The sequence below is a fragment of the Pan troglodytes genome, chromosome 3 (assembly GCF_028858775.2).
Source record: "Pan troglodytes isolate AG18354 chromosome 3, NHGRI_mPanTro3-v2.0_pri, whole genome shotgun sequence".
Classification (NCBI taxonomy): domain Eukaryota; kingdom Metazoa; phylum Chordata; class Mammalia; order Primates; family Hominidae; genus Pan; species Pan troglodytes.
The window spans coordinates 77,018,529-77,026,925 of NC_072401.2; positions in this window are offsets into that span (position 1 = coordinate 77,018,529).

Genomic DNA, 8,397 nt, shown 5'->3' on the forward strand with positions numbered 1-8,397 from the left:
CTAAAATATCACAGGTCACAGTATGAACAATCGAAGTTGAGCCCCAAGTTAGCAGAGGTATTTAAGTTACATAGTTGATGAAAATGCAAATGGAGACTGATCATTTCTTAAACAAGTATGAAATTCAGTCACCACCAAGGAACTTTTCTTTTTTTTTTTTTTTGAGATGAAGCCTTGCTGTGTCACCCAGGCTGGAGTGCAATGGTGTGATCTTGGCTCGCTGCAACCTCCACCTCCTGAGTTAAAACAATTCTCCTGACTCAGCCTCCCGAGTAGCTGGGACTACAGGCAAGTGCCATCACGCCCGGCTAATTTTTGTATTTTTTAGTAGAGACAGGGTTTCACCGTGTTGGCCAGGCTGGTCTTGAGCTCCTGACCTCAGGTGATCCACCCGCCTCAGCCTCCCAAAGTGCTAGGATTACAGGCATGAGCTACGGTGCCTGGCCAAGAAACATTTTTACTGTAACAGTAGTCTGTGAACACTTAGGATTTTCACCAAGATATATGCATTGTTAATGCTTTTTCCTTCTAATTAAAAAAGAAAATGGGTAACAGATGAGGAAAATTTGATGTGATGGTTTTTAGGAAATGCACAAATGACTCATGCACTCACTTGATTTGACAAGGGTACTGGTTTCTATATAAAGAAACAACTTAGGCCCAAAATAGAAGTTGTGCACAGCAGATTGTAACTGATAGAGGAACTGCACATTCCAAGCATCAGTAGTGTGAAGGCTGGTATGCTGGGACATCTCTGCTGAGAATGTTGTGTGAAGTCCATAATTAATTATTATTAAGTCAGCTGGAATGTAAAGCTATCTGCTCCAAAGTGTTGCAAGATAGAAAAGCTCTAGTGTCATTTGAGATGATTTTAACTAACTCTAAAGGCAAAAAACAACAACAACAAAATATTGTTTTGCAAAGTATGTGTACCCCCATGCTAACTGGGAAATATATTCAGCTCAATGACAAGTAAACTACAACAGGTTTTGTGCCATACAATATGTTGAATACCCAACAAAATTTGTCATATAAAATAGCCTGGTAAATTATAAAAGTTTAATACTTTGATATGTTCATGATAAAAGTGAAACAAAGAGCTCTTTTTCCAGCCTGGATTGTCCTTTAATTAGTGGTTGGGAGGTAGCACTTTCATAAACTTGTCAAATCTTCTCCCAAATTCCTCATTACCTGGACTTAGATGAGGAGATAGGCAGAAAGACCACGCTGAAGCCTTTCTTATATTCATTTGCCAAAATACACAGTACAGCCAAGAGCCAAGGCATTCCTCTGCTCTCTATCCCCAGGTAAGAGATGGAATGATTCCTCTTGGACAAGCTGGCACACTGTGTTATCAACTTCAGACCTACTGTGATTTTAGGGCAGAAGAGAGCAGCCTTGCCTGCCAAGCCCCACAACCTTGTAGAGAACAATATCCAGACTGTAGTCCTGTCCAGCAGCAGGCTCCAGAAGTTTCTCCGCAAACCAGTGAAGCAATACGACCCTTAGCAGCTCTTCCCCCACCACTATGAAATAGTTTGACCCATAAGGAGAGCCCCTGGAAGTAATGACCTACCTCCCTCTCTCTTCCTCCATCCTTTCTCTCCAGTTCACATGCAGGCCCAGCGCTGCCTGGAGGCTTGGTTCAAGCTTGTATTTTTCGCCATTTGACATGCTGCATTATTTGGTGGGCTGTTTATTGTCCAACTCTCCACACTAGAGTGTAAGCTCTGTAAGGGTAGAGATTTTGTTTTGCTCACTGCTCTATCCCCAGAACCTAGAGTGCTTAACACACAGCACATGCTAGCACTTAATGGGTATTTGTAAATGAATGAATGAATGAATCTGTGCATTTTGTATGCAATGAGAAAGGAGGCAGTGGGAAGAGCCTGAGGAAGCTGGAATTGTGGAAGTGGATGGGGGAGCCGGGGCTGGAGTGGGGAGGGAGTGGTGGGGATGAGATCACAGAAGCAGAGGCTGGCTTTGGAGATGAGGCAAGCTCTCAGGATGCTCCAGAAGTAGGCTAAATCTTAGCTCACTTTTCCACTGGCACCAGTGGAAAGATGAAAGGGAAGGGCTTGAATGGTGAGGTGACTGTGAAGAGGAGAGGATGGAGAGGGTGAGAGGATGCTGCTGTGGCCCACTCAGGTCTCAAGGAAGTAGAATTTAGGTCATTGGCCCAGAACAGAGTGAGGGGCAAGACTAGGAATGGCAGGCTGGTGGTGGGGAAGTCAGAGGGAGAGCAGGACAGGCAGGCGACATCCACTGAAAATGCTTTGGCAAGAGCCAAAGGACCAGCTGAAAAGAGAAAACAGGAGTTTGGAGGGTGTGATTTGGGCAGCAGCATTCTCTATGGGGAAGGAGAGGCAAAGCGGGGTGGGGAGGCATCTCAGAGAGCCAAGAAAGTGAGTTTATCTGGAATTTTGGTGAATGGCTGATTCTGGAATCCAAGTGGGAAGTGAATCAGGGATGTCCATCAGGAGCCTATAATGGTAAATAATTCTGGAGCCTTCCTGTGGGCCAGGCACTGTGCTGCACACCAAGTGTCTAGTGGCACAGCATCTCATACCAAGAGTGGCTGTGAAAGGACACATGTATTTGACTGTACAAGGGCAAGGACTGTGCGATTTTTTTCTACTTCTTTATTCTCTGCACCTAGCATGTGGCTGGTATATATTAAGCACTCAGTAAATAGTTGCTGAATAAAATTAATGAGCAAGAGCAGGTTCTATGCAAGAACTGGCAGATACGGTTTTCTTTCTCTTTTTTTTCTTTCTTTCTTTCTTTTTTTTTTTTTTTTTTGATGGAGTCTTACCCTATCGCCCAGGCTGGAGTGCAGTGGTGCGATCTCGGCTCACTACAACCTCTGTCTCCCGGGTTCAAGCAATCCTTCTGCCTCAGCCTCCTGAGCAGCTGGGACTACAGGCGCCTGCCACCACACCTGGCTAATTTTTTGTATTTTTAGTAGAGACAGGATTTCACCGTGTTAGCCAGGATGGTCTCAATCTCCTGACCTCATGATCTGCCCATCTCAGCCTCCCAAAGTGCTGGGATTACAGGCATGAGCCGCCGCGCCCAGCCACAGATACGGTTTTTTATTGTTTGCTGTCTCATGTGGATCTTCTCCTGGACCTTAGGGACTTATACCCCTTTCCCTACAATGAATTAAGTACGTACCATGTCCCAGGCACTGTTACTTAAGGAACTTACACCCCTTTCCCTAATATGAATTAAGCACATACCATGTCCCAGGCACTGTTCTGAGTGCTCCATATGTATTGGCTCTTTTAATTGTCACGACACACCCATGAGACAAGGCCAGTACTGTTGGCAGCTGTTTACAGACATAGAATTCACACCCAGGAAAGTTATGCAGTTTGCTCAAGATGACACCTTTAGAAAGTGGGAAAGGCCAAATTTGAACCCCGACAGTCTGGCTCCAGAGACCCACAACTCTAAATCTGCTGCCCATTTCTCAGTAGGCTCTACTGTCTAGTTACCCAGGGCAAAGTCCCCTTTATTCTCAGCCTTTATCTCCCCTTTTTATCTTTTCTGTGACTCACAGGTAGAGGAGGTTTGTATTTGGAATGGAATATGTGAAATTCTAAGATGAAGAGAGAGCAGAAGACCAGAGTCGGAAGAATGTGTGTGCATATGTGCTTGCGTGTGTGTGTGTGTGTGTGTGTGTGTGTATTGTGATAGGGGCTGCAGTTGCTAAAAATGGCTTCTCATATATTTCCCCCTAGAGCTGCATGGATCAGAGCTACAGAACAGTGATTTGACCATGATGTTACCTCTGCCAATGTAGAGTCAGAGCACAGAAACTTTAGGACTGGCTCCCCAGAAAAGCAAACGCCCTACCAAGACTTTCAGCCTCTTCCCCATGGAAAAGGGGGAAAGAGCATCACTTATTGAATTTAACTTAAGCATTCGATCAAACACCTCTTCATTTTACCCAGAAGTTCCAAGGCCTGAAAAAGAAGCCCCTCAAAATTGAATCTGTGGAGTAGAATTTAATTTAACTCCAATCATAAGCAAAGGCTCTGCAAGGTGCTTAAGAAAGGAAAAGTGGCATTTGTCTATTTCTTGATGTTTTGCTTTTTCTACCTTCTGTCCTATTACATAATGCTAGCCCCATTCACAAAAGGAATAATGCTTCAAAACAGGGCCAGCATTAAATGACGAGGAGCACATTTGCTGAACACTAGTGGCTGTTGACAAATGCCACAGCTCCACTTGAGTTTATAATGATCAACAGAACCTTTGATTATTTTGTATGCCCTACCAATCTGACAACTATGTATACGTAACAGCCTCCAGCAGAGGTCTCAAAGAAAGGATTCTACTTCCATCTTGGACAGAAAGTTCATTCTACTTCCTCAGCAAACATGCTTACATTCAATTGTCCTCATTAACATGATGCTGAAAAGTTGAAAAGCTGATCTTGTTTCAAATGTTAAAATAATGAAATTTTCCCAGGAAAGATACCTCAAAAATACTAAGTGTTTAACTATGATGCAGGTCAGTCAAGTTTATTTGTTTAAATCATCATGTGCATGTGAGTTCAACGTGAAGGTCACTGAAAGACTTTGGCATGATCCCTGCATTGAAGGAATTTATAGTCTGCTGAGAAAGCAAGATCCACACAGGAAAGAGGGAACGATATATTATAATCTATAAAAATAATGTCCAATAGTATCTAAGGAGAAAGTGGAAGATGAATAAGTGCTGGAGTGGCTGTAGAAAGCTTCTTGGAGGAGCTGGAAATTGGGCAGAAATTTGAAGGATGGATGAGATTTGGATAAGAGGGTACATTGGAGGGGGAATGGAAGTGGCCTTGTGGAGGAAGCGGAAGAGGCTGCACTGATCAACGAAATTGTATTAGGGTGGAATGGGAACTCAGATTGAATGAGTAAGATGTTACCAGATTGTGGAAGGACTTGGAAGCTGAAAGGCAGGACATTTAGGCTTTAGTCTTGATACTTGCTAGTACCCAAACTGAGTGGGGGACCCCAAGCTTCCCCACTCTCACAGTAGCCAGCTACCCCTGCTAGAGCCTATTGGCAGGAGAGGTGCACTCCAGAACCTGCCAAAACGAAAGCATTTGAAACATTGTGACTATGGCTACTGTCAAAAATAGGCCACAACTTAAGTTAATCATTGAACTATGGTCCCTTTCTTACCTTTGTTTTTCTGTGAAAATCAAGCTATAACCACTCCCCCTAGTGCCTTCACGTTCCAGGGGCAGAAGTCGCATGCGGAATGAAGAGGAGTAAAGGAGAGATGGGGTGAGGGGGTGAAGGCCAACCCTAGGGAGCCACGAACCTGCAGGAGCATGGTGAGAGCCATGAGATAAAAAATTGGCTGCTTGAGGCTGGACACGGTGACTCATACCTTTAATCCCAGCACTTTGGGAGGCTGAGGGGGACAGATCGCTTGAGCTCAGGAGTTTGAGACCAACCAGCCTGGGCGACATAGTAAAGCCCTGTCTCTACCAAAAATAAAAAAAATTAGCCAGGCATGGTGGCATGCACCTGTGTTCCCAGCTACTCCGGAGGCTGAAGTAAGGAGATTGCTTGAGCTCAGAATGCAGAGGTTGCAGTGCGCCGAGAACACACCACAGCACTCCAGGCTGGGTGACAGAGCAAGACCCGGTTTCCAAAAAAAAAAAGAAATAATAAATAAAAAATAATTGGGCCCTTAAGCAGAACTTGTTCAGAAGCTAGAATAACCAGTCAAATCACCTAAGTGGAAAGCACGTAGACGTGGGAACAGAATTAATTTCGAGGCTGATGTCATCTAGTTAATATTTACAAAGTGCCAACTGTATGTCAGATGCATGTTAGGAAAAGGCAAGCTAGAACTTAGTGAAAAGGAGAACCTTCAACGCCCAAGGAAAGAAGTCAAAGCATGTCCAGCCAGGGTCTCATTCATTCATTCATTCATTCATCTATCTATTTATCAACAAAATATGTTGAGTGCAGTCATTCAGTTACCCAATCACAGGGGGCCCCACATACACTGTTTTGTATATAAAGGGCATTGCTAGAGTGCCATGTAGAGTAAATACGAACAGTGTTTTTGGAGCTATGCATCAGGATGGCCCAGATTGCATGCCTACTACGTGCCCCAGGCACTGCTGTAGATGCAGATGAATGTAGGTTCAGGGGTGAGTCCAAGAACAGGAAGCAGCCAGCCAATCAAAGTTGGAAGTTGAAAAAGCACAGAAAGGAGAGCAAGAGATGTGTGCACAAGGCCCCAAAACAAATCCTGCCAGACACCAGGGCCTGGGCCAGCTCTTTGTGCCCACCCATTCTAGTCCTCACATTTAGAATAGGTTCAAGGAGAGCTGAAGGCAGCTTTTCCCATAGAAAGAGAGGTGAAAATGAAAGTGCATTTAAAGACAGATGCTAGATTGATAAAGTATCCTCTACAAAGCCCCTGGGTGAGTTGCCTTCCTTTGGTGATGAAAGGTCAGACCTTTAGGAGACAGGCTGGACATCTGAAATGGCTGGAAATAGAATTCTCAAGCCTGTGCCATGGAACAGATGGATAAATGGCTTTCTTTCTTCCCTCTGGGAGGTTAATAGTGGGGAATAATTTCTAATCTGTGATCACACCTTTCTCTCTACTTACTTGAGTGAGAAAGGTGAAGTCAGTAAAAATTTATGGACTGTCTTGTCCTAATTTCTGCAAAACTTTGACTTTTCCTTCTCATTGGCTGCATGATTTACTGAATATGCATTAATAGTCACAAGCCTGGCACAAGAATGCTTTGAGGAAGTCAATACTAATGTCACATTGGTGGCTTATCTGGTATTAAGCTGGCCATAATGTTACAGCAGATGTCTAATTGCTTAAAAATATGAAATTTCTGTAGAAAAGCAGAGTCAGCAATCACCCCCTTCTCATAACTGTCTCCCACTCAAACTTAAATCTCTCGATCTATGGGTTATTGTTACAGATAGTGTCAGACAAGGTGTCATCCTTTGATGCTAAAAACTAATTCGTGATGCCTTTAGCTAAGAAAGAAGAACCTGTCTCAGCTAAGTAGCAGAAGAGTAACAACGCTGGCTGGAATGGTTTTCATTTTATCGTGTAGATTAATAGATTTATAGGGAGGATGGGAAAAGAATCTTTGCAAATTAGTCAGGATACTCCTTGGAAAAAAAAATAGCAGAACCCCAATTTAAGCTGTCTTAAGGATCAAAATAAAATGTATAGGCTTTTTAAATGGGAAAATCTAAAGGTGGATTCGGTAGGTTTAGGCATGGCTGGATTTTATAGTCTCCCACAATCTCCACAGGTCCATAGGTCTCAGGCCTGCTTCTCATCTCTTGCTTGTCTTTATTCTTAAGCAGTCTCTGGCCAGGCAGTTGTCCTTGGAAGCTCCAAGCTTATATCAACCTTACAGCTAGCAGCTCCCAGCTGAAAGAAAAGACCTGACTCCTGGCAAAAGTTCCAGAGTTGAGCCTGAGTTGGCTGGCTTGGGTCACAGGTCCACTCCAGAACCAAGTGTCCTGGCCAAGAGGATAGAAATTGCTGATTGGCCAAGCCTAGACCACATGCCCAGCCCTGGAGCAGAGAAGTTGAGGTCGGCCACACTGAACCACTTGGATTAGGAATGGGAACAGGATGGTTATTAATGAGAAATGAATGCCAGACAGGTAAAAGAGCAGACCTCCAATTTACGCTCCCCTCCATGTGTAAATAAACAATCTCTTCTGGGATCTTAATTGATTTGTATGGGGCCCTGGCTCACATTTTGAAATAGAAGGGGCCCTGCACAGACCAGGCTATGCTGTCCTGGTGCCCTCCGGAAGCTTTCTGCTTCTCTTGCTCACATTTAGTGTGTCTCTCTGGGATACAGAAAAATAGAATTCAGAAGGCATTTCTAAAAAGGGTTTTCGTCCCCAGTGGTTGGCCCACATGCACTGGGGGATCAAAACTTCATGGGGAGGCAGAAGGTGGGGAAGGTGGAAATCCGCACCTCCACATCTGAGTTCCAGCTCTGCCACCAGCTTCCCATGTGATCTTAGGTTAGTTCTAACTTTTCTGAAGTTCGAGCCTCTTGCCAAGATGGGAATTACCATACACTTCCCACCTCGGTGACTGTGGTGAGGATGTGAAAACTTTCAAGAAAGGACTTGACGGATTAGTAGTAGTAATAATAATGGCTACAGTTTACTGAGCCCCTACTATGTGCCAGGCAATACACAGATTGTTCATTCATATCACTTACATTTTAGAGTTAAGAAAAATGAGTCCTAGAGAGACTAGAGAGTTTAGCCACAGTTGCCTGGCTGGAAAACAGTAGCACTAGGATTTGAACCCAGGTCTTTTTAGCTCCAAAGCCTGCCTTCCCTCCACAACGCTAAACAGCCTCTGTGGCAGACA